The sequence below is a fragment of the Pogona vitticeps genome, chromosome 5 (genome assembly GCF_051106095.1).
Source record: "Pogona vitticeps strain Pit_001003342236 chromosome 5, PviZW2.1, whole genome shotgun sequence".
NCBI lineage: Eukaryota > Metazoa > Chordata > Lepidosauria > Squamata > Agamidae > Pogona > Pogona vitticeps.
This window is the reverse complement of record NC_135787.1, coordinates 123,889,700-123,907,859: the sequence shown is the minus strand read 5'-3', so window position 1 is coordinate 123,907,859 and position 18,160 is coordinate 123,889,700.

Below are 18,160 nucleotides of genomic sequence, written 5' to 3'. Positions count from 1 at the left end.
GGGGAAAGCGCAGAATGTAGATTCACACTGTGATTTCTCTAGTCTTTACTCTTAAAAAATTTAAGAGCATTGAAAATCATTTTTGGATGCACAGTGCAATTTCTACCAAGGATTGATAGCCCTACATTATTCATTGAAATAATGCATAATAACCATAGGATCCAGTTTCATAATGATTAGTATGAGTAAGCCTTTTAAGCTTAAACAAAAGATGAAAAGCCAGCTGCCCATTACTCCAGCTTCCTTAAATAACTATATCCAAACAAGGGTGACACAGAAACTAACCGAATCCAAAAACTACATTAAAGTCAAAGTCAATATCAGTCTTAGAAGCATTTTACATCCCTTATGACATTTGTGATAACAAGTGCTTTAAGACACAATCAGAACAGAAATGCTTCTGAATACATCAAACAGCCTACTGGTGCAGACACACATCACAGTTTAAAAGAAAGGGCTCCCTGCTAAGTGCCAAGGCTATGTTCAGGAAATAATTATCATTTCTGTCCCAGGATAAGCTATGAAAAACATTTACAAACTTTTTGGCATGGTTTGCTTTGATTATGCATCGAGAGTTGGGGTGGTTTGTACAGAGTTTGTGTGAGGATATTGAGTGTGGCTTAAATAAATAAATAAATAAATAAATAAATAAATAAATAAATAAATAAATAAATAAATAAATAAATAGATAGATAGATAGATAGATAGATAGATAGATAGATAGATAGATAGATAGATAGATAGATAGATAGATAGATAGATAGATAGATAGATAGATAGATAGATTTCCTTTGATTACACAGTAGATAAAAATTGTTCTAGGAGGAACCAACAGAGCAGATTGAGCTACGGTCTCCCTCAGCAGACCACCCTTTACTTGTTAGTTTACCTCAACTGGCACTTAATTGTTTCAATACAATCACTCAGAGACTCTGGCAGTGAATGAGAATTAAAATGTTTCAGTTTACCTACAGGTCTTATATAAAAGCAAACATCATATTTTGTGGAAATATTAGCTTGTTACTTGACTGAACTAACATGCTGAATTAGATTCATTATTAACTAATTGACTGGTTAGAAGGCTGACAGAAAACATCACTCTAACTTTCACTTTTGATGTTATAACTCATACACTGACAGAAGACTAACTTGAACTGAACCCTGACCGTCTGTAAAAAAAGGCGGGGTTTAAATCAGGGGGTCAAAAGCTTCAGTCAGAGAGTCATCCAACCGATAGTCTGGGGCCCCGAAAACAGCCTCCATAGTCTCCACCCTACTCCCCATGGGTACTCTCTTACTGCTACTTATTGGGCCAATCCTTCCTTGGTGTTGCTAGACTCTCTGTCCTCAGTCCTTCATCTTCTGGCATTGATAATCAAGGTTTGAAGGGGATTTCTGCTTGCTTTTGCTTGAAAATGAGTAGAACAGCTGCTGCATACTAGATATGAACAGAATTCCTCATGAGACTCTGAGCTTTATCAGGGTCCCTGACTGTGCAAAGAGTACTATCTAGGTTCAAGAAAACTCCAGTGCAACACCTCTTCAGCCCATGTGAAAGAAGTTAGGGTCAGCATGCACAAGGAAGTAGGGATCGGGGCCAAGATGCTTCTCTTCATTCTCTTTTACTGTTTTATGCCACCGGCATTCAGGAGATTCTTTGAAGTGGATTATGATGATGCTAATTTAGGGGACCGAGAGAGATGAATCTCTGTAACGGTGGTTTCCAAACTTGGGATCTCAGATGTTCCCAGACTACAGTTACCAAAAATCCTGGTTAGCACCGCCAGTATCCTAGGCCTCTGGCAACTGTTATCCAAGAGCTTCTAGGATCTCAGGTTTTAGCACTACTGGAACCGAAAGCCATTTCCCGTGGCTTAAATCCAAGTTAGGCTGACTCATTTTTGTGCACCCCCCCCCAGTTTTCTTCTAACAGTAGAAAATGTATATCCTTCAGACATATTCACAGTTAGCATACATTTAAAAATGCACACATATTTATGCAAAATGTTAATGTGGAACAACCCCCCCCCTTATGATTTGATACAGACATAATTTGGGCTGAACTTCAAAGCGATCACTGGAGAACCATGAGACTCATGAGCTTTACACATACACACATTTCTACCAGGTTCGATATAGTGTTTCTGACAATTCCCAGTGCTTAAATTTACAACTCACATACTGTACTCAAGGAACTAATGCACTGTAGCAGCTCAATAAGTTTAACAACCTGGAGATTACCAAGTCTATATGTTTCACTTGACATAATGGACTAGAGCAGTTCCTCCGAAGCCAGTTCACTTTGCCTAGAATATAATGATTTCCCTTCTTCTTCGCCTTCTTTTTTTTAAAGCAAAGAATCTCTGTAACTAACCATTAGTTTTTCTAGCCTCAAACAGCATTTGTTTCTATACACTTGTCAGCTTCTATATATTACAGGCATGTGATACAGGTTTGCCTGTACATAGCCTGAAAACATTTAGTACAGATATCTCCATCTGAGTCCTTTCCACATTCTGCCTACAACTCGCATTGCCCCCTGAAAGGAGGACTGGTGGCTGGTTGTAGAAGACATCAGAGGCATCATCTGGTAGAGGGGTTCCCAACCTTGTGTAACCCAGGTGTACTTAGACTGCAGTTCTCAGAATGCCTTCACCACTGGCTGTGCTGGTTGGGCATTCTGGAAGTTGCAGTCCAAGAACACCTGGGTTATCCAAGGTTGAGAACCACCGATCTAGCATATTGGACCAGACTAGTAATAGTCATATATTATTGCATTTATTTATTCTTTTCTTTTCTTTTTTAAATTTAATTTTCTTCTTCTTCTTCTTCTTCTTCTTCTTCTTCTTCTTCTTCTTCTTCTTCTTCTTCTTCTTATTATTATTATTATTATTATTATTATTATTATTATTATTATTATTATTATTATTATTTATAAAATCTATCCATGCTTATTTAACATTGTGTCACCTGGGTTCAGCTTATTATCATTTGTTAATACAACTGCAATACATATTGTCAAGGATAATTTCTACACTGAGGCAGAACAAGGCCTATAATAATCAGCAGCCATACTTGACAGGTGTGCAAAATGCTGAATCATGCAGTCTGGGATGATACAATATCCACACTGATTGGTTGTATGTAAATGTGCATGTGTATAACTGTGGGGACATGTGGAGAAGATGTATGGATCTCTTCTACTGAATGTCATGCTGTCGGTTTGTACTGCTGAACTTCTGTATATACTGTAAATACACTTGGTGTCGGAAGTAGCTGTCTTTGTCTGTGTCATTCAACTGGACTGCCTGGACTGAAACAAGGACTTTGCTAACTTACACCAACACATATTTAAAAAAAGGGAACTAAAGTCACTTTCAAAACTCCTCCAGGATTAGGGGCAGACAAAATGGATTTCTTGCATTGCCTCCTGTACAAATACCATGTGTACAAGACACATACAGATACCTTGTGCTAACCCAATGAAGTCAAGTTCAAGTTTGAAGAAGGGAGGCATCCAGGAGATGGGCACGCAGTAACATCTTACTTTCTTTTCCTCTGGCACTGCTTGCCTTGTGATTTTTCCTCTTTCAAGATCTGGGGAAGCAAAGCAAATCCTTGAGACCTAGCAACCCTAACAGCCAATGATATCTCAAAGTGATATTTTAAAAAGAAATGGAAAGTAAAAAGAAGACAAAAGAATCTCAAATGGAACATTCAGATTTGGAATTTTATGACCAAGCTCCCATTGAATTGCATAATCACAGGATGATTCTGTGAGTGCTTGTCCTGCTCTGGCAAGTTCCCCCTTTGCACACCTGGTCTTGCCCTGTTTGCAAGATTGCTCATGCAAGTGGTGGTGTGATCAGTCATTCAAGAGGGGATTTGCTGGCAAAATAAAAGTTGTATTTGTTCTTATGCTCTGAATAGAACACAATAGGACCCCCACATCCGCGGGATCAGTATTCGTTGATTCACTTATCATCTGCCTGAAAATACTAAATAAAAAACTCCAGAAATATGTGTTTATATGTATTTCCATGGTGTATTTATCAGGGAGTGAGAGACCATACAGTATATTGTGTTCAATACTTCTGAATTTCTTGCCATTTGTGTGGGTGTGTGGGGGCTGGGAAGTTATCTCTTGTGGATGGCGTAGTTCTACTGTACTAGCCTAAATTATTGTCAATTAAATATTTTTTCAAATCCAAAGCTCAAAACCTTTTTTTAAAAAAATGAGGCAGGAGAAGTCAACCAGGAAATCTGGAAAAAGTTGATTTTGTTGGACTATGGTTCTGAAGCCTCCCATATAGCAGTGCCAGTGGGTGGAGGTTTATGAGAGTTGTAATCCATACAAGTAATTTATCCTAGTTTGGAAAAGGCCTGGGTAAAAAGGTGGGGATATCATATGATGCCTTAAGGAGAGCTACTTCTGTAACAGTTCCCTCTTCATGGGCCCTTAAATTCCTAGTGGGTCTTGACTACCATAACATCAGTTTCAGACATTGCCTGGATACTGGGCTACACTTGTTTTAAATTTCTATGTTCAGGTACTCTCATAGGAGGCAGCAAGTGTTTTGAGAGTAATTTGAGACTACAGATTCCACAATTGGAAGGGAGAGATGGAATGGAATCCCAACCACTAAAAACACAAGTACAACTCACAGCTTACATTGAACATATTATTTATCACATTAAGCAGGGCAAACATGACACCCTGGTTTGAATGTTCTTGTCACATTCACATGTTACTATTTTTGCTATACACTAAAAATGTAATGTATGAAAAAGACCTAAGGTGATTCTAAAAATCTCTGAACTCATGTTCTCTCACTTTTCCAGTCTATTTCTTCTTTCAGTACAAATCAGCTCAAAAGCTACCACCTTCTTCTTCTTCTTCTTCTTCTTCTTCTTCTTCTTCTTCTTCTTCTTCTTCTTCTTCTTCTTCTTCTTCTTCTTCTTCTTCTTCTTCTTCCTCCTCCTCCTCCTCCTCCTCCTCCTCCTCCTCCTCCTCCTCCTCCTCCTCCTCCTCCTCCTCCTCCTCCTCCTCCTCCTCTTCTTCTCCTTCCTCTTCCTCTTCTTCTTCAGCATGGTGTTGCAAATGTTTTTCATTAGTCGCCAGTGGTGCTGCCATTCTACTAGAATGCTGTGTTTCAGTCTCACTTAGAAAGGCCGATAATACGTAAAACTGCACTTTTATTATGACCTCACAGTGCCTTAACTCACCAAAATTTGTGAGCCTTCAAAATATTGTCATCTTCACACTGATAGGCCAAAGAAACATAGCATTTCTCAGTGCATTGTCCTTTTTAAGTAGGTTTGATTTCAGGGTTTGGAAAAATTAACTTTTTGGATTACAGTTTACAACTCCCAATAACTATGTTGGTTTGGGGATTCTGGTCACTGCAGTCTAAAAAGTATCCGTTCCAAGTGCAGTTTATCTAGCCATGATTATTCTGGGCAAACACCAAATATCCAAAGGATTTTCCTCTGTTCAGACTTTGTACAACTCACTTGTGAAATATAGTGACAAAATCCTAATTTAATTTTATTCAAAATTAAAAACTTATCACAGGGAAACACCCAGTTTCCGGACCTTCTAAACACAGGATAGTCAATTTGTGATTTTCAACCTCCACCATCACTCTCTATTGTCTATGCAAGCTAGTCTTGAATGGAGTTGCCATCTAACATATTCCCAGAACTAATTGTTGGCTGCTTTACTTTCCTAAAGAATGAAGTGTACAGGATGTGCCAGTGACTGATTTGGCTTCAAAAGTCTTTTGCTGATGTGAGGCACTGTGGGCTACCAGAGTGCTTTCAAAACTTTGATATTAAATGGTGAAACCAAGATATGCAACATATATATGCTTTCCGATGTCAGATAAATATTGGATTTGTTTTTTACTTGACTTTTCTGGGATAATGCCTACAGCCCACTGCAGCAAAAATCATCACCTCTGCCCTGTTGATATTTTGGGAGATATGAAAGCAGTACTGCAAATGCAAAGGTCAGCTGAAGGAAAACATAATAACAAGGAAGCATGAGATAATTTCCACATTTGAGGATGATGATCTAATGAACTGGTAGATAATTGGACAATGTTATGAGACAATTAAGCACTGCATTTCTCGTCTCAGTCTAGTCAATGGGCATTAATAGTCCAGAAAGTTAACCAACCTCGATCTTCATAATGATCTAATGATCTTGTTCTACTCCAGTGATGCCCTTCCAAACTAGACAGAGGAAACATGAATAGAAAAATCGACCACATGTTACAGAAAAGCTCAATGTTAAGTGGCTTAGGATGGTTTGATGAGCTATTATCAAATAATTCCAGCATAGCACACTTGGCTATATCAGGCATGAATTTTCAACATGGCAAATCTATATGGATCAGCTGATATTAACGAGCTGTGCTTAGATTGGGAAGGTCTAATAACTGATGCTTCCATTACTGAATATGGGGAAATGGCTTGGGGAAAATGGGGATTCTAGTAGAGGCATCTGAAAGGTACAAGGTTGAGGACCATGGGTTTATCTTCTAAGATGTAAATTATAAAATCATAAAATAATACCCTGTTCCCCTGAAAATAAGACCTAACCAGAAAATAAGCCCTAGTATGATTTTTCAGAATGCTTGTAATATAAGCCCTACCCCCCAAAAAAGCCCCAGTTGAGTGAAACCCCACCCTCCACTATTTTGCAACAACCAGAAGAAGATGACATGACTGTATTTGAATAACCATGCATTGTTGTACATGAAAAAAAAAACCCATGCCCTGAAAATAAGCCCTAATGCATTTTGGGAGCACAAATTAATATAAGGCCCTGTCTTATTTTGGGGGAAACATGGTACCAAAGGTTGTTGTTTAGTCATTAGGTCGTGTCCAACTCCTCGTGACCCCATGGACCAGAGCACACCAGGCCCTCCTGTCTTCCACTGCCTCCTGGGGTTGGGTCAAATTCATGTTGGCTGCTTTGATGACACCGTCCAAACATCTCGTCCTCTGACATCCCCTTCTCCTCTTGCCTTCACACTTTCCCAACATCAGGGGCTTTTCCAGGGAGTCTTCTCTTATAAGATGGCCAAAGTACTGAAGCCTCAGCTTCAGGATCTGTCCTTCCAGTGAGCACTCAGGGTTGATTTCCTTCAGAATTGATAGGTTTCATCTCCTTGCAGTCCAGGGGACTCTCAAGAGCCTCCTCCAGCACCACAATTCAAAAGCATCAATTCTTCGGTGGTCAGCCTTCTTTATGGTCCAGCTTTCACTTCCATACATCACTACTGGAAAAACCATAGCTTTGACTATGCAGACCTTTGTCGGCAAGATGATGTCTCTGCTTTTTAAGATGCTGCTGAGGTTTGTCATTGCTTTCCTCCCAAGAAGCAGGCGTCTTTTAATTTCGTGGCTGAGTGTCACCATCTGCATTGATCATGGAGCCCAAGAAGGTAAAATCTGTCACTGCCTCCATATCTCCCCCTTCTATTTGCCAGGAGGTGATGGGACCAGTGGCTATGATCTTAGGTTTTTTTATGTTGAGCTTCAGACCATTTTTTGGGCCAACGGAGTGGGCCACAGCTATAATAAATGGGTCTCTCCTTGAGGGCAGATTTCCATCTGCCCTGAAGGACACACTCATTAGGCCCATCAGGAAGAAACCTAGTTTGGCGGCGGACGAAATTGGCAACTACAGGCCCGTCGCCAATGTTTCTTTCCTTAGCAAGGTAGTCGAGAGGGTGGTGGCCAACCAGCTTCAAGCGCTCCTGGATGAAACAGATGCCCTGGATCCATTCCAGTCGGGCTTCAGGCCACGCCACGGCACAGAAACGGCTTTGGTCGCCCTGTGTGATGACCTATTGAGGGAGGCCGATAGGGGCAAAGTGTCCCTGTTGGTCCTCCTCGACATCTCAGCGGCCTTTGATACCATTGACCACGGTATCCTCCTGGGGAGGCTCTCCGAGTTGGGAGTAGGTGGCCTGGCATTGTCCTGGCTCCGTTCCTTCTTGGAGGACCGCCCCCAGAGAGTTCAGCTTGGGGAGAGAGTCTCGGCCCCGTGGAGCCTCAATTGTGGGGTTCCACAGGGGTCGATTATCTCCCCAATGCTATTTAACATCTATATGAGGCCGCTGGGTGGGGTCATCAGGGGGTGTGGTGCTTCGTGTCACCAGTATGCGGACGACACGCAGCTCTACATCTCCTTTTCGCCAACCGCAGGAGAAGCCATTCTGTGCCTTCAGCGCTGCCTGGGGACTATACTGGAATGGATGCAGGAGAACGGGCTTAGGCTGAACCCGGACAAGACGGAAGTACTGAGGGTGGGCCCTCCCACAGTTGGGGATTTGGGAAACTCCCTCTCTTTTGGGGGGGTGACTCTCCCTGCAAAGGATGGTGTACGCAGCTTGGGGATCCATCTGGACCCAGTGCTCTCCATGGAGTCACAGGTGGCGTCGGTGGTCCGCACTGCCTTTTTTCACCTCAGGCGGATAGCCCAGCTGTGGCCCTACCTGGATGTGGGGGCGCTCACCATCTTAGTACACGCGCTTGTAATCTCAAGATTAGACCACTGTAATGCGCTCTACGTGGGGCTTCCTTTGAGGTTGCTGCGGAAATTACAGGTGGTGCAGAATGCGGCGGCCAGATTACTCAGTGGAGTGAAAAAATTCCAACATATTTCACCCACTCTGGCCGCATTGCATTGGCTGCCCATCAGGTTCCGCATCGACTTCAAAGTGTTAATGCTTACGTATAAAGCCCTAAACGGTTTAGGGCCTCGATACCTGGCGGAACGCCTACTCCCACCAAGTTCTACCCGGGTCACACGGGCGAGCCAGGAGGTGAGGCTGAGGAGCTTAACGCCGAGGGAGGCCCGAAAAGAGAAAACAAGAAATAGGGCCTTCTCGGCGGTGGCTTCTCGCCTTTGGAATAACTTACCTCCTGGCATTCGCGGAGCTCCCTCGCTGGGCACCTTTAAGAACCTATTAAAGACTTGGATGTTTCGGCAGGCCTTCTCTCCAGATTACTTTTGATTTTCTTCTCTCCTTTATTGTTTCCCTATTTTTAATTGTTGTTGTAATTATGCTGTTTTATGTTATTGTATTTTATCTCTGTTGTTGGCCGCCTAGAGTAGTCCACCACGACTAGATAGGCGGGATATAAATTAAATAAATAAATAAATAAATAAAATTTTTGCACTCTCCTCTTTCACCCTCATTATGAGGTTCTTTAATTCCTCCTCACTTTCTGCCATCAGAGTGGTATAATCTGCATATCTTAGGTTGTTGATACTTCTTCTGGCAATCTTAATTCTGGCTTGGGATTCATCTACTCCTGCCTTTCGCATGATGTATTCTGCATATAAGTTAAATAAGCAGGGGGACAATATACAGCCTTGTCATACTCGTTTCCCAATTTTGAACCAATCAGTTGTTCCATATCCAGTTCTAACTGTTGCTTCCTGTCCCACATAGAGATTTCTCAGGAGATAGATAAGGTGGTCAGGCACTCCCATTTCTTTAAGAACTTGCCATAATTTGCTGTGGTCCACACAGTCAAAGGCTTTTGCATAGTCAATGAAGCAGAAGCAGATGTTTTTCTGGAACTCTTTGGCTTTCTCTATAATCTAGTGCATGTTAGCTATTTTGTTTCTAGTTCCTCTGCCCCTTCGAAATCCAGCTTGTACTTCTGGGAGTTCTCGGTCCACATACTGCTGAAGCCTACCTTGCAGGATTTTGAGCATAACCTTGCTAGCGTGTGAAATGAGTGCAATTGGAACATTCTTTTTCACTTTGGGATTGGGATTTAGACTGATATTTGGGATTGGGTTGTAGCCTGATCTTTAGAAACCTAAGGTTACTAAGACCAAATATTGCATCATGCAAGTGAAGAAGAATAAGAATATCCCAGTTCAAATGGAAACTTCATTCCAGAAACTCCTGTGATATATAGTGAAGTTTTGGTGGTGCACTTTTAATTTATACAAAGAATTGCTGTGGATACCATTTTCATTGAACCACTAAAGAAAACTGCTGATTCTACTTCTGTTGCTAGTCCAATCCTGTTTCCTTTAAAATAAAAACCAAATATGAAAATAAAAAGCTATGTTGTACAGCCTTTTTTCAAAAAACAGACTAGAATTATTTGCACTCTTCTGTTTTTTTTACTGGTTTCTTCTCATGTTAACATAATCTGTGTCTTCTTTTCTGGACAACATTTTTCTAAGTATGCATAGTCATATAACATTACAGCAGCTCTTCCCGTACAATATATCAGGTCAGGCTGGACGCAACAGATAACATTCACACTCATCTCCTGGTGAGAAAAGTAGAAAAATTAGTACTATATGCCATATTTCCTGCTACAACCTTCCATCTAAATCTGCAGTTGTACTCTGGTCTCATTCTGAAAGTGTCAACAAGCACAATGTGGGAATCCAATAGGAATAGAAAATTTCACATATATAAATATAGAGACTGAAAATCAATCTGTGCTTTTTACTTTCCCACCCCATCCCTTTACAGATATATTGTTTACACTAGGTGTAGCAAAGGGAGCTGTCCCATTATAGGGCTTGAATAGATACAATGAAGTCTCTTATCTAGGAATTGATCAAAGTGAATGGTTGTTCTTTTTCTATTACTGCCTGGATAGGGGTTCTTTGGTGGATCAAAGGGTCATTTTCAATCTGGCTGACAAGCCCTCCCAAAATGTCTGCTGAAAATCAGTGGCACAACTTCCTAATAACTTTCTTGACTTCTCCATGACCTTCAAATGTTTATTTTTTCATCTCTCTGTTGATGTAGTAGTTAAGCATAGTTTCAGGCCTTAATTGCACAAATAAATCTTTACTTGGAGCAAGTATTTCCAGACTTTCTTTTTCATTAACTGATGGAGAAGCCAGGAAAGAGTAACTATGGAGGAATATTTCCTCAACCAGTTAAAATGAGTTGAAGTATATAGAACATTGCCTCAGAGAAACAAAGAAAGTGGCTGTGAGGCCCAGCTGCTTTTAGGTGGCAGATTTTCACCACCCCAAGCTTTTGGATTAAAAAGAAAGGGAATCTGTGAGGGGGCTTGAGATAATAGCTCAAGGGGTTTAATGTGGTATGGGGCTGCAGGATGCTTACCCCTGTATTATTGGGCGCTGTTTCTTAGAATGAAACATCCTCCTCCTCATCATCATCAAACAGTTAAAACTTGTAAATATTGGGTTGTTATGTTTAATCGAATATAATGAGTTTCGGTTTTTAAATAAAATAGGATAAGCTGTTAAACCATTTCCCTCAGGGCCGTGTATGTGTAAACACCACACATTGTTAGCCACGCCTATTAATATAGTATTTTTTTCTTTTAACATAGAGGGCACTACCTTAGCAATAAAAAGTAGTGGTCCTGTGCTAGCAGCCTCGGCACCCTTTTGCTTTTCTCACAATGCCTCAGGAAGAGTCTTAATTATTAGGCATTATAGGGAGAAATGGCAGCTAGCCAAAAATAGTGGAGGATGGCTGGATATTATTCTCCAAGCTGAAGGGGGTTTCTGAAAAAAGAAAAGAAAGTTTCCAGAAAATTTCTCACAAAATAATGTTCTCCTCTGGTCTAGTCTGAATCTCCATTAATGAACTCAGCAGGATTTATTTTATAGTATAGGTAACAGCATGAGGTGTGAGCTGCATAAACCCAGCTTTACACTATTCTTCAGAGATACACCCAGAGACTACAAGCAAGCTGCTGTCTCTCATCCTGTGGGATGGCAAAAAATACAATGGCCAACATTATATGGAAGTTGTAAGAGCGATTAAGACAGTGCTTCTGCTACTATTACTGCTGCTGCTGACAGAAACAATAAGCTCCAAATAAAATTTCTTTGGGCAATAAATTGTGTCCTCTTTTGAAACTTCCCATCAGATTAACCCTATCCATATTCTAAACTACAAATAAAAATTAGAGGTGTTTTGAGAACATTAAAGACTGCTGAATTAGCCATTTGTGTGACTACAGGGGACTTTTTATATTAGCAAAGCGGAGGAATCCCTCTCTGTCATAATATACAAACCTGGGGTCATCCAATTAGAGTAACAGAGATTCAAGACAGACAAAAAGAAGTACTTTGGGATAATGCTATTAAATGGTGGAATTTGCCACCACTGATGACTGCCATTGTGAAAACATTAAAGTGGGATTTTACAGATTCATGCAGAACCAGGCTACCTGTGGATAAGTGGTAATGATGGTTCTATATTGACTCCAATATAACTGGCAATGTATTTCTGAATAGCAGTTGCTAGCAAAAAGAAGAGAGAGGGTGCTATTGCAATGACTCATGTCTTGCTTCAGGACTTGCCATAACATCTAACTGATCTCTGCCAGAAGATAGTGCCAAACAGGTGGGCCTCTGTTCCAGTCCAGGTCCAGCTCTTCTTATTTACTTTGGATTTGGGTGCTCCATTTCTCCAATGTTCCCAATATCTGCCAGGCACACAATGTACACAGTATAAATTAATTATCCCCTTGTGATCACAGGTTCTGGTTCAATTGCATTTTGTTTATAGGCAGGAAATACAATACAGATAAGGTAAAGGAAGAAAATTGATGTCCTGAAACCACTACACATTGGGGATCATGGGGAAGACTTTCACAGTTAGAGCCACAGTGCTCTACTAAGGCATTCACTTCACTTCACTTCTATACCACAGATCCTATCTAAAACCAACTTGTTGTAATACTGCAAGTACACACTACATTTGCACCACCACTGCATGCTGTCCAGGGGCATACCTGACAGTACTTGCCTCAGTCCTCATAGGGACAGCAGCAGACCATATACCAGAGAGTTGAGCAGAGATTAACACGACCTTTTCCCAGCCATCTGATGTAAGTAGAGATGGGGATGAATATAAAAACAGATTGCTTTTTCCGACGAATGTATGTATGTATGTATGTATGTATGTATGTATGTATGTATGTATGTATGTATGTATGTATGTATGTATGTATGTATGTATGTATGTATTTATTTATTTATTTATTTATTTATTTATTTATTTATTTATACCCCGCCTATCTGGTCAATATGACCGCTCTAGGCGGCTTCCAGACAGGTAAAAATAAAATAACATATACATATAACAAAAAATAAAAATATACAGAAAAATAGACATTAAACAATAAGCAATGAACCCAATTTAGTAAATATTCATCGATCCATATTTGTGGGTTCCAGAGACCCCCACGAATATTAAAGGATGAATATCTATACATTTTTATTTGTCCGTATTAAAAAACAAAACAAAAAGACACCGTTCAGCCTACCAGCCACCGATCAACTGATCATGGTAGAAAGGCAGCCACCCAATACCATAGCCTACCCCCACCAGCCCCTTCCTTTCCCTCCCTTAGGCCCCACACCACACCACCCCCACCAACACCCTCTTACCTTAATCACTGCTGCCAAGGTCTTCTGGCCTCGGAACCACGCATGTAAAAATTGAGACTGACTGCCCTTTGCAAAGATGGCGGCTGCAGCTTCATTTAGGGTAGGGAAGCTGCAGCTGCCATCTTTGCAAAGGGCTGCCTGGATTCGTAGATCCATTAACCTTCACGAATACCGGATCAAAACAAATCACATTTTTTAAAAATTTGTCCCTATCTCTAGCTGTAAACTGTAAGCCAAAATCCACATTCACATTCTATCTGGCATGTGCAAAAATTTTCACCCTCTAAATTAATACAGTATTTGAGGCATCTTTGAGCTTTATTTCAGGTTACTAAAGTCACTGCTATGCATACATCCCCCCCAGCCCTTCCATTGTTATATTCCAGATGTTTTCAGAACTGAGTCTAAAGTGAAGAGACTCCTGTTCCAATGTAGGTTCTATGTGGGACCTCAAATCATGTGAAAACTAGGTTCTTGCTTATGTGTAGAGCTTTTGCACAAGCAGGAGCTTCTTTTCTTCCAACTCTGTGCTGAAAACATGAAGAGTGGCAACAGTGGGGGCTGCACTCCTCTCTGTGTACACAGTACCACCCTTAGTAATGCCTTAGTAGAGCCACAGTGCTGCCTGGAAACTGGTATTTTTGAGGTGGGGGCTTGTGTCTTACCAAAGGAGTGCCACAGGTCTACTGAGGTCAGGTATAGTAGTAGTGGTTGGAATACAAGATTGATGGGGAGAGACTTCAATACCATGTGGTTAGGTTCCCAACCCATAAGTAGTTTATGGTCCAAGAGGACTAGATGAGATGCTGCTCAGAATCCTACTATTTGTACCCACAGAATTAGTTAAGAAGTCAGTGTAGGCATTTGGTTTTATGAGTTCTTAATTAGTAGCAATTCCTCACTGAAGTTCATGCTGATACAGTTAATGCTGGCATAATTCTTCAACTGGCTCCCATCTGCTGTTTCCATATCTAGAAGCAGTGCACCCTTCACAGGAAAGCACTTTCTGATTATCATAACACAAGTTGTCTTTTATCTGCAGTTATGAAATCAGCTTGTTTTTGTTTTGTAATAGATCAGTTGAGAAAGAGCCCAGCTTTGTTTGAATGTTTACTCTTTCAGGCATGTAGCTCTGAAAAATTTGCCTTTCCTGAAAATGACAAAACAATCTTTTGTCTGAACATGTCATTTGACCCTTACTTATCTGCTCAGTCTTCCACTTTATGGTGAGATGCCTGCATTAGATGTAGGCTGTTAAGGAAAGAATAACTATGTGAGAAGGGGGAGTTAATACATGGTTTTTTTATTTTAGATCAAAGATGTGATCAAAGATTTGGTACATAACTTCAGACTATTATAATTTCAATAATAAGTTAACCTTGTTATGTAGGTATGATAGCTATTTCCTGTTAATTCAAGTCTTTGATTGTAGTAAACATATAAGATAAATAGGAAGAACACCTAATAAAACTGTGAGTTTGATTCAGTCTTTCCTTTTAATATCTATACATAAGCAAAGGATGAAAGTACTCTTTATGGAGAAATGCAAACTTTCTCATAAAAAATATGAAGATGATTTAAATTAATGAAGAGCCTGAATATTATGTTAACGTGAATTCTACAGCGTTCCTTCCAGGAATGATCAAACAAAAGGACTCTCATTTTGTAAAAGTTAATTGATTTGCCAATTATTTGATTCCAAATATAAACAAATACTAGTATCTTTATAACCAAATATAAATCTAGGAGATGCTGAATAAATCCCATAAAGGTCAAGATAATTCATACATACAATCCTGTGCTTCAGAAGCATTCAGAAGTTCTGAATGTGTTTATTATCTCTTATGAACTAAGGTGTTCATCCGTGAAGCCACCCACAAATAATGAGCCCAGGATAATTGATTCAGGCAGTGAAAAACAAAAGAGAGAAGAGGAAAAAAGAAAGGGGAAAAAAACTCTACCCTCAACATCCATCAGGAATACATTTTCAAAGCAAATCCTGTACAAAGATTATTTCAAAGCCTAGGAAGTTGAAAAGCTGGTGGAAAATCTATTTGGATAAACTACTTGTTATTTTTAATAACTTGAACCTCAACAACATTTTTGTCTTGTTAAGCATTGTGTGACCAATGTGAACTTCTTAGTGGTTTTATTTTAAAAGCACCTATCAATTCCAGACTGCCTATAGAAGCTCTCCCGACCTTTAAAAATAACAATAATGGAAAAGAACAATTTTACCCCAATGATTCACGTTTGTCCCGAACAAATGGAATTATCAGTCAGCAGAAATGTTTGAACAAATGGTATGAGAACCGGACAAACTCAGTGGGAGTCATTTTAATTAGCCCTCATTCTTGGACTGAAACAAAAGCAATGATCTTTGTGTTTTTTCCCTTCTTCCAAACTTGCAAGCGATGGGCTGAAAAACACAGTATTTCATACTTTCTGCAGAGGTCTTTCTTTAAGTGGTGAAAACTGCCTGTTTGTCACCACCCATGATTTTTCCTCACCCATCCACCTTGTATTTAATCTCCTTTGTTTTGTGATTGGTCACATGAAACTAGAAGTGGGCTTAATTTGCAAGTCTGGTTGTTGATCCTGAGATGGAGATTTCTGAGGTAATTCCATTATTAAAGGGGGAACAGATTAATAATGGGGAATACACAAAAAGAAAAAAAGCAACGTGTGCCACTTATACACCACTGCAACACTATCTGGGCACTTTACAAGTTAATTATGCAGGCTACACATAATTACGCAGGCTACACATCCCCCCCCCCCCTGTGAGCTGGGTACTCATTTTACCAACCTTGGAAGGACAGAAGGCTGAGTCAAGCTTGAGCCAGCTACCTGGGATTGAATCCCAGGTCGTGAGCACAGTTTTGGCTGCAGTAGAGCAGTTTAGCCACTGTGCCACAAGGCTCCTAAACCATTCACAATATGGTTTTGTTTGAACTTTGATTTATGTAAAAAGGTGCAGATAGGATCATGGCAGTATTATGGGAGAGCTACTAGGTTACTAAGGTTCCTAAAGCCTCTATCAAGCTAATAGCAATTTTTCAGAGCTACAGATTTCAGCTAATGACTTAGCTACCAACCTTTCTGCCTTGTACATCTCAACCTTCATACACAAACCCAGAATGGCAAGTCATGCTTGTAGCGAACAGCCCTGCCCTGACCTGTCCGTCACAGCTGAGCAGTGGAGAAGGAGCCAATGAGAGGACGGAAGGTGGTGCCAAAGGGGGAGGAGGCTGGATATAAAGGCTGGTGTATGGAGTCTGAGAGAGAGATTCTGTGAGTGAGAGACAGTGTGAAACTTGGCTTCAGAGGGGATCGCCACAATGCTGTTTACACAGTCTTCAATAACAATTGTGTTGTAAATGCAGTTCTCTGGAACCAGGCTGGCCCTATCATTAGCTAAAGTGAGGCTACTGCCTGAGAGAGAGAAGGTGTTGCTAAACAGCACTACACTGTAAATTATTTAATTTGGTCTTTTACTACCAGGGTTGGGGAGAGATGCTTGTGGGATTTTCTACCTAATGTTCTAAAGAATACAGCTAGCTTGGGATACTGTGCCCACAGAAATGGATAAATTGAGGGTTGGGTTTGCTATTCTGCTTCAGGAGGCAAAATATTTTAGTCTGCCCCTGCTCCAAGAAGGCTAAAGTATGATTGATACAACTGCTGATCTACCTTTCCTGCCCAGCTAGGCAGATCCCATTTTGCAAAGTCTATAATTTTAACCTCAAAGCAAATCAGCCAGTCAATGCTGTTAGAATTTTTACTACTGTAGGTTTTTTTTTTTTTGGTCTGTGATTTGTGTGGCTGGGATGAAATTTTTTGGGCTGAGGTGACTATCAATCTGTCCAGCACTAACTAATCATTTTCTCCCTACCTCTTTCTGAATTCATAGAGAGTCCTGCCTCTGTGCTGAGTGTTCCTCTTTCCTTCTCTTTAGTCCTTTGAAAGCAGAGTGTGTTAGTTTGCTGTTGATCTGCTTACAACTCAAAGTAATGGAACATTTTTATTCTTTCTCTTGCAAATATTTCAGAGTGAGTCATTGAGGCTTTAAGTGCCAGTTAATGAGAAAGGGGTGGACTATCTAGGGAACTTGTAGCTACTCTCCTCTATGAGTCTCTGTACTTCCACTATGTGACGAAGGAATTTTATGAGAAATTCAAAACTCTGCAACAAAGGCAAGATACCTCAGCCTGTAGACTATGAACATACAGGTTAAATGAATAATTATTTATGGGTACTCTGGATTTCATTTAAAGAATGGCAAACATTTCAGAATATTCTTTATGTCAGCCTGATAATTAGTTTAATACGATCTTCTAATAAAGTTGCATAAATGGCACCAGATGGATACCTCCCACAGAAATGCAATTTCAATGCTAAAAGCTGATGAAGTTTGGAAAGAGCTGCTACTGCACAGCTAGTGAAATCTGGCTGTTTTTCTCCCATGTCCCCATATGGCTTTCTAGTCTACCTTCTTTTCCTACACAGTTTCAATGTTTATTTTCAAAAATAGAATAACAGTATGATTGCCTTCAAAACCCTGCAGCTGTTAGTGCATACTTCAATAACAAGCAGATATTGGAAGATGAAAAATGGTTAGAAATCAAGACAGACCGAGGAAGATATACCTTATTGCTCTAAAGAGAGGGGAAGGGCTTCTTGATAGCTTTGCACATGCCAGTATTCCAGATGAAATTGGCTTAA